General features: G+C 46.9%; 1 long non-coding RNA gene across 2 annotated transcripts in view; it reads left to right on the forward strand.

The window, feature by feature from the left end:
• The window catches only part of LOC145342657 (uncharacterized), a 30,593-nt gene extending 18,218 nt beyond the window's left edge, over nt 1–12,375 (forward strand). The window contains exons 2-4 of one of the 2 annotated variants that reach the window (XR_013886586.1): nt 1,196–1,346; nt 10,508–10,703; nt 12,242–12,375. This is a non-coding gene — a long non-coding RNA (uncharacterized LOC145342657). The remainder of the gene's footprint in view (nt 1–1,195; nt 1,347–10,507; nt 10,704–12,241) is intronic. The other variant, XR_013886587.1, reaches the window with a different exon arrangement.
• Nucleotides 12,376–12,969: the final 594 nt, after the last annotated feature.

Below are 12,969 nucleotides of genomic sequence, written 5' to 3' on the forward strand. Positions count from 1 at the left end.
TAAAAAGATAATGTATGACTTTAAAAATGGCACTGTAATAATCTCTCTATGCCCTGATCAAATTATCCTTTTCTTTCTAAACCCATTTCAAATAAAGATTATGCTTGATCTTGATTATTAATTATTCCTTTCTTGGCACACAAAAAAAAGTGTCTATTCAAAAAATATATATATATAAATATGTACTATCTGTCTTGGGTGTTCACGGTTCTCACTGTTAGTGATTGTATCTGCAGACAGCTTTCTCAACATTTGTGATTCACAATGTGAATATGTTTCTGAATACTGGTGATTCACAAGAGATACGTAATTGTGGAGAAAACAAATTAGGCCTTTTGAATGCTGGGCGGAGGGAACCTCGTGAACAATAGCATTCAGTCTTGCTCATGCCATTTCTTCTTAAAGCTTACTTGGACCTTGCAACATCCTGTACAATTTTGTGAACATGTCATTGTTGGATCTGTTACAAATTATTAAGTCATAAAGAGGTGGAAAATAAAGGGCTTCAGTTCTCCTGTGTTCCCTTCTAAAAAAAATCCAACAGGGCTCGTGTGGATCTGTCCAATGTCAGGTTGAAAATAGTCATGAACTCATTTCTGTCAGCAACAGGAAATTTTCAATACCAATTAATTCGCTGCTCCTTCCAAATTTGTCCTGCTTTTAAAAATTCAAGTTGCCTCAGAACCACTTCAATAAATACCACTGGGGAAAAAATGTTTTTTAATAGGTTATTGGTTCCAATCTTCAGTGGGATTGGTAGGCAAAGGGTGAAGTGCTGAAGAAAAGTGTTTGATTTTTCGATTACACCATCTTTGTCAGAGCTCACCACTCACATTTGGGATATATTTCCAGGGGAGGTCAATTTATCTATTTTGGGTGGTTCAGCAGTGTGACACTGGGCCAACAAAGGCCATTAGAATTCAATTTATTCCACATTACTCAGATACAGCTCTTAAGCTTGCATCTATTTTTAGTAAATGATATCATTTTTATAATAGAAGGACATCAGGGTGTGCAAAAGGCAATGAGTTGTAAGGACTTAATAATGACACACCCGTCTGTTTTGGATCATTCAGTAATTCTGCATTTCCATTCACACTGCCATGTTTCTATGAAGGGAGGAGGTGCGAAGTTCAGATACTAATTAATGCATTCAGTTGCAATTTTTCCATGTAAGTTTTTTTTTGCCTTCTAGGATGAAGATTTATTGAAGAGACCTGTTAGGAAATAATTGAACTAGAGGACACAGATTAAAATAAGGGATGGGATTGTCTGGCTGCCTACACCCCAAGGCTGGAAATTCCCTCCCAAGCTCAACATATCTTTCAATAGTCCACCAAGACAAAGTAAGTCGGTATTGGATTTCAGCCAAGGCTGTTACCATGAACTTGTACCATGTACAATAGGATGAGAGAGGAATTGGCAAATGTAGATTGGGGGCGCAGATTGGTTGGTAGGACAGCTGAGGAACAGTGGAGGATTTTTAAGGAGATCTTTTTCGGTGCTCAGCAGAAATATATTCCGATGGTAAAGAAGGAATGTAGGAGAAGGGATAACCAGCCGTGGTTATCAAAGGAAATAAAGGAGAGTATTAAATTAAAAGCTGATGCATTCAGAGTGGCTAAAGGTAGTGGGCGATTAGAAGATTGGGAAAGGTTTAAAAATCATCAAAGAATGCCTAAGAAGTTGATAAAGAAAGGAAGGATAGACTATGAAGCTAAACTTGCACTAAATATATAAAAGGACAGTAAGAGTTTTTACAAATATATAAAGAAGAGGAGGCTGGCTAGAGTGAATGTTGGACCCTTAGAGGATGAGAGGGGGGATTTAGTGGTGGGAGATGAGGAAATGGCTGAGGCCTTAAATAGGTTTTTTGCCTCGGTCTTCACGGAGGAGGACACGAATCGTTTGCCGGATATTAAAGATAGAAGGATGGTAGGAGTTAAGGGCCTGAATGCGCTTACTGTCACTAGAGAGGTAGTGCTTGATCGACTAATGGGACTGAAGGTGGACAAGTCCCCAGGACCGGATGGAACGCACCCCAGGGTTCTGAAGGAAATGGCAGAGGTGATAGTGGATGCCTTAGTGATTATTTACCAAAATTCACTGGATTCCGGGGAAGTGCCGGAAGATTGGAAAACGGCTAAAGTTACGCCGCTGTTTAAGAAAGGTAGCAGACAAAAGACAGGGAATTATAGGCGGTCGGTTTAATGTCTGTAGTTGGAAAAATGCTTGAATCCGTCATCAAAGAAGAAATAGTGAGGCACCTGGAAAGGAATGGTTTGATAGAGCAGACACAGCACGGATTCGTTAAGGGGAAGTTGTGTTTGACAAATTTATTGGATTTCTATGAGGATGTGACTAGTGCAGTAGACAGAGGGGAACCAGTGGATGTGGTGTTTCTAGATTTTCAAAGGTGTTTGATAAGGTGCCTCATAAAAGGTTGCTTCAGAAGGTTAGGGGGCATGGAGTTGGGGGTAAGGTGTTAGCGTGGATAGAGGATTGGTTGTCTAATAGGAAGCAGAGAGTTGGTATCAGTGGGTGCTATTCTGATTGGCGGTTGGTGACTAGTAGAGTGCCTCAGGGATCGGTGCTGGGGCCTCAGCTATTTACCATTTATATAGTGATCTGGAGGAGGGGGCTGAGTGTAGGGTGACGAAATTTGCTGATGACACGACGATGAGTGGTAAAGCAAATTGCGTGGAGGGTGTGGAAAGTCTGCAGAGGGATCTGGATAGGCTGAGTGAGTGGGCGAGGACCTGGCAGATGGAGTACAATGTTAGCAAGTGTGAGGTTATCCACTTTGGCAGGAATAATAGTAGGAGGGATTACTATTTAAAGGGCGAAAAGCTGCAGCATGCTACGGTGCAGAGGGACCTGGGGGTCCTTGTGCATGAGTCGCAAAAACCCAGTCTGCAGGTGCAGCAGGTGATCAAGAAGGCGAACGGGATGCTGGCCTTTATAGCGAGGGGGATAGAATATAAAAGCAGGGAGGTCTTGCTGCAACTGTACAGGTTACTGGTGAGGCCGCAGCTGGAGTACTGTGTGCAGTTTTGTCGCCGCACTTGCGCAAGGATATTTTGGCCTTGGAGGGAGTGCAGAGGAGGTTCACTAGGCTGATACCGGAGATGATGGGGTTGGACTATGAAGAGAGACTAAATAGACTGGGTCTGTACTTGTTGGGGTTTAGAAGGATGAGGGGGGATCTGAAAGAGACGTATAAGATAATGAAAGGGATGGATAGGGTAGAGGTAGAGAGATTCTTCCCACTTAGAATGGATAGCAGGACTAGAGGGCACAGCCTCAAGATAAGTGGGGGGCAGTTTAGAACGGAGTTGAGGAGGAACTTCTTCACTCAAAGGGTGGTGAATCTCTGGAATTCTCTGCCCGTTGAAGTGGTGGAGGCTACCTCACTAAATATATTTAAGTCACGGGTAGATAGGTTTTTGACAGACAAGGGAATTAAGGGTTATGGGGAGAAAGCAGGAAAGTGGAACTGATCCACTTCAGATCAGCCATGATCTTATTGAATGGCAGGGCAGGCTCGAAATGCTAGATGGCCTACTCCTGCTCCTATTTCTTATGTTCTTAACTTGCTGGGACAATGTTTCTGAATTTGGTAGTGAAGGAAAAAATTGGCTACCTGGCAATTGTGAAAATAACAGCTATGTTTATCTAAGTTTGTTAACTTGGACTTTTTGTCTCACCTGCAACAATTCCTGCGGTGAGCAAGATGGGAGAATTTCAGGCAAGGGGTCTCCCATTTAAGATGGAGGGTGGTTAATCTGTGGAATTGTCTTTTTTTAGGGAGCGGTGGAGGCATGGCTATTGAATATTTTTAAAGCTGAGTTAGCTAGGTTATTGACTGACAAGGAAGTCTAAGCTTTTAGCAGATAGACTGGAAAGTAGAGGGCAGGATCAGACCAGCCATGATCTTATCAAATGGCAGGGCAGGTTTGAGGGGCCAGATGGCCTGCTTCTGATCCAGATTTGTAAAGTAAAGTTTATTTATTAGTCACAACTAAGGCTTACATTAACACTGCAGTAAAGTTACTGGGAAATTTCTCTAGTTGCCACAGTCCAGCGCCTGTTTGGGTCAATGAACTTAACCGTCACGTCTTCCAGAATGTAGGAGGAAACCAGAGCACCCAGAGGAAACCCATGCAGACATGGGGAGAATGTGCAAATTCCATACAGACAGCGACCCAAACCGGGAAATAAACTGGGGTCCCTGGCACTGTGAAGTAGCAGTGCTAACCACTGAGCTATCTTGCCACCTTTTATATATTTGGATGTACATTTGTATATTCCCCTAATTGCCCACTTGACAATCACACTACCTGCTGTAGTACCAAGCAGTGGGATCAGAAAAGTTCCATGTTGAAGAGACAGTCTGTGTTAATTTAAGTCAATGCAGCCCTGGATTAATATGGAAATTAATTTGATCACTAACCAGTGAATTTTGAAGATACATGTGTGGTCATTGGGCCAGTGAAGATCAGATCAGACTTCATTATTCTGAATGATTAAACTGCCTGATGATATTCAGGCCCAATTCTCCTTAAAAGAGAAACATCTATTATAGAAACTCTCTAGCAAGTAAATGGGATGAAGGGCTTCTAACTGAAACATAAGCTGCCATGAGCCTGCTGGGACATTATCTAGCTGCTGAAATTACACCCTGCTGCTTTTCCACCAACTTATTGGGTAGAATGCAGCTGTTTTGGGTGTGGGTTCCAACAGCAGACTCAGAAGTGGGAGGCACTTCCACTCACAACTGGAACAACTGACTACAGTTATGTGGAGACCGATTAATAAAAGTGATAGCGACATGGAGCCCAGCCAATTATGGTGTAAGGAAGGGCAGGGAGTCCCCGAACCTGCCAATGGCTGATGAAGTTGGTAATGCAGGCATCATTTTAAAATGGCACCCAGATATGCCAGAAATGCCGATTAATGCAGCAGCATTGGTGCCGTAAATGCTGATGGGAATACAAGATCAGCACTCTGACCTCCAGACTCAGCCTCGTTTGTCCTGATCTGTGACTAGCCCATGGTAGCACACGCTCAGAGCAATCAAATAGTGGCCCTGCGGTTCAGTGATGCCTCCTCCAGTCTGCCTGGAAATGGAAGGAGGTGCTCTTCCCAACAAAAACCATCCGGAGACCCTTCCACCTGATCAGGGAAGCCTGGATGGAGAGATGCAGTAGAGATTAGCAGTCATGGGGTCCACAGACACACCTGGGTGCCACACAAAAAGAAGATTAATGACCTCCACCCCACAGCTAGAATGTGTATGGCAGTGACATTAAAACATGTGACTGTCCAGAGAGCAACAAGTAACATGTCTCCATGAGGGGAATGTGTGGGCAGGCAAACGTAAGAGTAAACCTCTGCAGCAAACGCATTAAGAAGATTGGATGAATGTTGGTGAGGAATGGCAAGCCAATGCTTCCATCATTGTACAAGTGGCGTGAGAGTGGGAGTGTGGATGGGTTACCCAGGAGACCCCATTATCTGTCAGAGGATTCAATGCTGATAAGGGTCTTAGTTAATGAAGGAGCCAAGACTCATTCTCTCGTCTGCAGGAGAAAATTTCACATAATGCCAAAAAAATGGAAAAGATGATAGAGGAGTGTGTCAGGATGCTCACACCTGCTAGAGGAGGAAGCAATGCAATTAGCTGGAGAACAGGACGGCGGGGCAATTGCTGTCAGTGAAGCAGAAATGTGGAAAGAAGAGAGGGAGGAGGCCAAATCTTGGCATGAGGCACTGGGTAGAAATGTATGTCAGGGAGGGATGGGATGGGAAGAGGATTGCGAATAATGTGATTCAAATTCTTTGTGTTCTCTAATGCTGGTGTTCACATTTTGGAGAGACTTCCTGTTCCATCATTATGATCCTGCGGTTGATTACATCACATCTTTCCCCCCGACACTCTCCACCAATGCAAATACAGTCACCATGGCATGAATGTCATCTCAGTTAGAATCAGGGTCACAATCTGGTGACCACGTTACAGACAAGCAGGGGCAGCTGATGGAAGCTGAGGCAGTCAAGGAACCTGACAGTTGGGTCACTGTTGGAGGCCAGGCCCATGCTGAACTCCAGGTTGATGATTGATCTCTGGTTGTGGCCACACAAAATATCCTGGAGGTTCTGCAGCAGGGAAGTGAACATCTTGTAAAGCTGGCAGAGGCATTGTGCAGATGATGGAGTCCATCCAGGCCATGACTTCTGCCTTGTCTCAGGGCTAGCACTTGCCTCCTGCCATGGAGAATTTGCTGACAGTAATGGAGAGCCAGGTTCAGCAGACCAGTTATTGGCTGCTGGATGTGCACACGGACCAGCATATCATTGTTCTGGTCATGTGTGTATGCAGTGGTGGCCAGTCAAAAGGAAGGATTGAGCTATCTGCACTTCCATCCAGTGGCCTTTCTCCTCTGCTAGTTAGAGGGTTACCATTGCACATCAAGTGGGAGAAAGAGAGTCAGCCTTCCACTCCCGGGAGCTCTTTTCAGGCACTCAGGGGATCGCCAGTTGCTCCTTAACCTCTCTGCCAGTGACCGCAGTGCCTCCAGTAACTGGTGTCAAGGATGATGCCCCTGCACCTATGCAGGAGCCCCTCAGCATGGCACAAATCTCCAGGCCTCAGGCAACTGGTGGATGGCCACCAGCAAGGCAACTCTTCAAATGGAGAAGAATGTAAACCAGAGTCTGCTGACCTGCGCAAACTCTCCTTGGCAACATTGGCCCTCAATCTTCGTGATTTCCTGGAGTCTGACCACTTGGATGTATAAGTGAAGATGAAGAAGCTTGGAGATGACATCACTAACTGGAAAAGATTGGGAGCCCGAGAATGGCATGGGAGAGTAATTGTTTGGCAAGCACACCCTGATGGAATAAGACTAAACAAATTGCAGTGATCAAGCTTATTGTGTTTGGTATCATATTTATGCCACTGAGGCAATGGAACATCTCACTCAGCAGGCTGTCTCCACCTCAGCTGCAGATGCTCAGATTGTACCACGTCGCAGTGACCATAAGCGTAAAATTTGGCAGGCGTGTTCAGACATATGTTGCACTCTTTGTTAGTGTGTAATTAAATAGTCTTGTTCACTTTATTTGGTGATCTTATTGTAGTGACCTGATGTGTAGTGTCATTTATTTTTGCAGCATAAGTGGCAAGCCTATATGTGTGAAGGCAGAGTATCTCTGTGATTGGGGTGGCAAAGATAGAGTGGTATGTCGACAGCTAATTATGAGCTGTTTTTGATTGGAGATACAGATGCCCTGTGGATGTAAAGCCTTAAGTGTACACAGTGCACTGTAAAATCTGTCACTCCCCCATCTCCCCAGAGATTGCACTCCTCCCCCCACCCCAACCTTGCCAATGCCCCAACTCCGGAGATCATGTCCCCGATCCCTCCTCCAAGATTGATTATCACCCTCCGATCTTCCCCCGCACCCCCCCCCCCCCCTCGCATGATCGCTGCCCTCAATCCTCCCCAACCAGCCAACTGCCACCCAGGCCAATCTCCCCTCTCTCCCTCATGATGCAGAGTACCACCCACCCACCTTCCTACTTTGAAATTGGGTCCTGAGCATTTGAAGGTATGTTGTGAAACTTATTGAGAATTTAAAGGAACTTCTGCACAGTGAAATATTGGATTTTTTGCTAGAGGTCATATTGATATTGGGCTATGAGGAGATGGTTGATGAGGATACAGAGAAGGGGGCCACATCACACATGTAGGCAATCCGTGACCTGCAGGCATTGGAGCTGCTAACTCTACAGATCACTTTGGCACATAAGGCACATAATGATGAGGCAATCATGTGCTGAGTATTCTATGCAGCCCTGAGGAGAGATGTGTCTTCTCTGTAACCCACTGTGTACACACTGTAAATAATGTGAACAAACTAGTTATTAAATAAATATCCTGATACACACTGCAGCTCTTCATTGTTCATATCCAGAGTCAGCACATTCTACAACAAAGGAATGTTGCGTTCATCCCCATCACTGTCACAGACAGGTGCCAGCTGTTAGGGTCTGATTTGCAGCTCTTTTCCACCAGAGGCACTATTAGGCCTGTGGCTCTCAACACAATAACTGCACAAAATGTTTATCCAATCAGATGCTTCCAGGCAGCTTCTGGAGGGATAAGTCATCAGCAATTTATTGCTGCAATCGACGTGCCATGTTCAGGCATGCCTTGGAGTTCATTCTGTTCCACGTGAACCTAGCAAAGCAGAGGCGGAGTTGGAGTCAGTAACTTCTTCTGAATGTTTGGATTCCCAGAAGTGCAGGATGTTGTCAGTTCCACCCTTGTGGCTGGAAACAGCTGATTTGAAATTTTCATCAGCTTAGTGCAAGGATTTAATTTCCTCAATATACATGAAGCTAGGAATCTCCTGCCCTCCTTTATGGTGGCTTCAGTGGTGAGAGGGCATTTAAACAGGCAAGGGGGGCCGGTGGACATCCCACCACCTTCCTGCCTCCGCCCCAATTAAGTCCACATCCTCATGGGCCAACAGGAAAAGGAGATGATGAATCCTGTTGGATGGTTCCCTGATAGGATATCAGAGCCATTTGCTAATTGCCTCATCATCAGAACTTCCGAGCAAGGCCCAAGGTCTAGCTTAGATGGGGGCGAGAAAGGCCTTCTCCATCAGATCCTTCCTACATACCGAAAGTCTCATGCCATCCACATGTTGCTCTCGAGGCAATGGTGGTGGGGAAGAAACCATTGTTCTTCACCTTGTGGGTTTTACCTTTGCAAAGAATGGAGAGCAGTGCACTGATATTTATCAAGGCTCATTCCCAAGCAGCCCTGTGATGCAGGACTCTTGTGCTCTATGGGCTGTTCCCAGGGAAGCACTCTGAAACAAATATCAACTGTTGCTGGAGGATCATCTGTTGGTGAAGGACACTCTTTGGTCTGCCGAAACCTGTTGGTCTTTCTGTGCAAGGAGTTGTCCCAGACTGAGTGTTGCAGTTTGGCACATTTCAAAGCACAGGAGTACCTGTTGAGGGATGCACTTAGGCCTGGGAAAGCTGTTGTAGAGGCGCAATGGGAAGGTCGTTGTCAAATGTCTTTCAGTCATAATGAACCGAATGGAGTAGAACCCCCTTGGGCTGAATGAATCAGTGAATGCAAACAGTGAATATTACATGTATCTCAGTTGTATTGAAGCAATTTGAAGTGCAACCTGTTCTATATAGACAACTTTTAAATATCTTTGCACCATTTGACTGGATTGAAGCACCTCAGAGTGTAACTTATGCCCTATTTTACCTTTTTGAGTCTAAGTGCTGGGTGGACTTGAAACTGGGAGTGTTTCAGATCCAACTGTTAGGCGCCCCCATACACACTCTGCCTGCAAAAATATCAGCGATTCCGAATTGAGCTGCACAAGTCTGTGGGCGGGGCTTGACGTGCCCAATACTTTGCAACTCCAATCGGGGCCTCCAACTGATGCATGTGCAGATAAAAAAGAGAGTGTTGTTCCCTCCACATCCCTCTTGGACCGGATAATGCCTTCCCCTGGCCCCCAAAGACATTGCCCCACTCATTATTGACCCCTCCCTTATCCCTCCACCCCTTCTGCCACCCAGACTGATTGCAGGCCCCTCCCCCTTCTCCCTTCACCAAGCTCAGGCAGAGTGGCAACAGACTCCCCTTCCCCCCCACTGCTCTCAGGCAGAGTGATCCACCCTCTCCCTTCCCTCACACCAATCTCAAACAGAGTGAACCCCCCTCCCCCATCCTCCCAGCCCAGACCCACCTGCACGAGGCCCCATCTCCTCTGGACTCCGATGGCTATGTGTTATCTCCCTCTCCTTCCCCTGTCCCCAATCATTGAGGCACTGATCCACCACCCGTTTCCACACCCCCCCACCCCCATCAGCACATCTGCAAGTGCTCACTTGCCTTCCCCTCAATGCTAACAAGCAAACTGTATGGAACTTGCTGGGACACTGTGCCAAACTGCCTGCAGCTCATCTGCCCTAACGAGGGGCAGCTCCATTAAAAACACAAGAATGGACAGAAGGCAGGCAGTACAAGAAAAAAATGACTACATGACAAGCCCCTCAGTTTTTATTAAGAGCGACCTGGAGTAGCTGCTGGATGTGGCAGAGGTGAGGCAGGACACCTTCTTCCTTCCAGAAAGATGCAGATCCAGGGGGGCTGAAGGCAATGTGGCTTGGGAGGCAGTCCGCTGTTTCATAGCACTGGCTCCCAAAACCAAAAAGCAATGCTGCAAGAAGGTCAATGACCTCATCTGGACAGCAAGGGTGAGTGCTTAACCCCTTCTTGCATCTTCATCCAAATCTCCCCCAGATCCTCCCATCTTCAGCACCCTGCATGTTTCCAGCTCCTGATCGCCAAGCACCTCCTTCCTATCCACCCCCGCCCCCCAACCCTGCAAGAGCCCCACTGCACTTGCCCTTTAAGGAGTCACACCATCATTTCTCTCATGGCTCCTTCTTTCTCCACAGGAGAAGCCCGATCATAACACCCTTGAGAGGGCGAAGACGTGGTGGTGAGCCAGACCCCTGGGTCCTCACTCCCTTTGAAGAATGGCTGCTGGAGATGTCCAGAAAAGAAGAGATCTGGGCTGTCAGCGACAGCATGGTCAGGCTGGAGTCAAAAACTGGACACCTATCAATCAACCCATCAAGGTTGCTGCAGAAGGTTAGGGTACACAGAGTTGGGGGTACAGTGTTAGCGTGAATTGAGGATTGGCTATCTAACAGGAAGCAGAGAGTTGGAATAAATGGGTGCTTTTCTGGTTGGCTCTTGATTACTAGTGGCATGCCGCAGGGATCTGTGCTGGGGCCTCAACTGTTTACCATATACATAGACGATCTGGAGGAGGGGGCTGAGTGTAGGGTAACAAAGTTTGCTGATGACATGAAGATGAGTGGAAAAGCAAATTGCGTGGAGGATGCTGAAAGTCTGCAGAGAGATTTGGATAGGCTGAGTGAGTGGGCGAGGATCTGACAGATGGAGTATAACGTGGGCAAATGTGAGGTTATCCACTTTGGAAGAAATAATAGTAGGATGGAATATTATTTAAATGGTGAAAAGTTGCAGCATGCTACTGCACAGAGGGACCTGCGGGTCCTTGTGCAAGAATCGCAAAAACTCAGTCTGCGGGTGCAGCAAGTGAACAAGAAGGCAAATGGAATGTTGGCCTTTATAGCGAGGGGGATGGAGTATAAAAGCAGGGAGGTCTTGCTGCAACTGTACAGGGCACTGGTGAGGCCGCAACTGGCATACCGTGTGCAGTTTTGGTCCCCTTATTTGTGAAAGGATAAATTGGCCTTGGAGGGAGTACAGAGAAGGTTCACCAGGCTGATACCGGAGATGAGGGGGTTAGCTTATGAGGAGAGACTGAGTAGATTGGGCCTGTACTCGTTGGAGTTTAGAATGCTGAGGGGGGATCTTATAGAGACTTACAAGATAATGAAGGGGCTAGATAGGGTAGAGGTAGAGAGATTCTTTCCGCTTAGAAAGGAAACCAGAACTAGAAGGCACAGCCTCAAAATAAGGGGGAGTCAGTTTAGAACAGAGTTGAGGAGGAACTTCTTCTCTCAGATGGTGGTGATTCTCTGGAATTCTCTGCCCATTGAAGTGGTGGAGGCTACCTCGTTGAATATATTTAAGTCACAGGGAGGTAGATTTCTGGTCAATAAGGGAATTAAGGGTTATGGGGAGCAGGCGGGTAAGTGGAACTGATCCACTTCAGATCAGCCATGATCTTATTGAATGGCGGGGCAGGCTTGAGGGGCTAGATGGCCTACTCCTGCTCCTATTTCTTATGTCATCTCCATTCAATTTGAGGCAACTTATCAGGGGCATGAGTTTTGGGTGCGTGGGGCAAGATTTAAAGGAGATGTACAAGGCATGTCTATTTGCACAGAGAGGGTGGTAGGTGCCCACTGTTGGGGGAGGTCGCGGAGACAGATACAAGAGTGATCTTTAAGACGCATCTTTACAGCTACATGAATGGGATGGGAATCGAGGCATACGCTCCCAAGAAGGGTAGGAGATTACAGTTTAGATGGATAGCTTGGTGGATGTAGGCTTGGAGGGTCGAAGGGCCTGTTCCTGTGATATAATCTTCTTCGTGCTTTGTCCTATGTTCAACGATGAAATGTGAATCAAGTTTTTTTGCATCCTGGATTTCTCACCCTCCCTCGCACTTAACCTTATGTCCTGTGTTGCAGGGATAGATCTGGATGCCCAGGGGCCATCTGACAGCGTGGCCCCCACTGCAGCTCCCACCCATCCTGCTCCACATAGCTCGGATGAGTCCTCGGAGGAAGTGGGAGAAGGGACCTCCAAGAGTGGCACTATTTTGGCGTCAACTTCCACCTCACAACTCACCATGAAACTGACATGTTGGTGGGTCTAGTTAGCGGTGAGGCTTCTGCATCACTCTCTGGTGAGCATGACACATCTGATAATGTACATCGGGTGGAGGAGGTAACATCCGAGACCTCTGGCATGCAAGGGCCTGCCAAAGGCAAAGACTCAGCTGGCCTCAGGCTACATGCTGGGCCTCTGAGATCACTTTTCCCTCAGCTGCTGGAGATGCAGCAACGGAGCCAGATAGTGCAAGAGGGGCTGACGTTCACACTGGACCAACTGCGATACTGTTGGGAGGAGTGCCAAAGCGTTCAGATGTATCAGCTATTGCCTGTCTTGCTTGGTCCGTGGGCCAACACTGCAGTGGAAAGCCTGGACAGGGGATCCTCATGATGAGTGGCAGGCACCAAGCAATGGCTGAGTCTCAGCAGGCTACAGCATTGTCCAGTAGACCACAGCTGAGGGACTGAACAGGATTCTCAAGATTCTGTGGCCCATGACTGAGAGACTCAAGAGTTTGCAGGAGACACGGTGGGGGAAGCCCTTGAGAACATGGCTCAGTTGCAGAGGGTCACAGCTGAAGAGC

This window comes from Carcharhinus amblyrhynchos, chromosome 4 (genome assembly GCF_965287045.1).
Source record: "Carcharhinus amblyrhynchos chromosome 4, sCarAmb.v2.hapA, whole genome shotgun sequence".
NCBI lineage: Eukaryota > Metazoa > Chordata > Chondrichthyes > Carcharhiniformes > Carcharhinidae > Carcharhinus > Carcharhinus amblyrhynchos.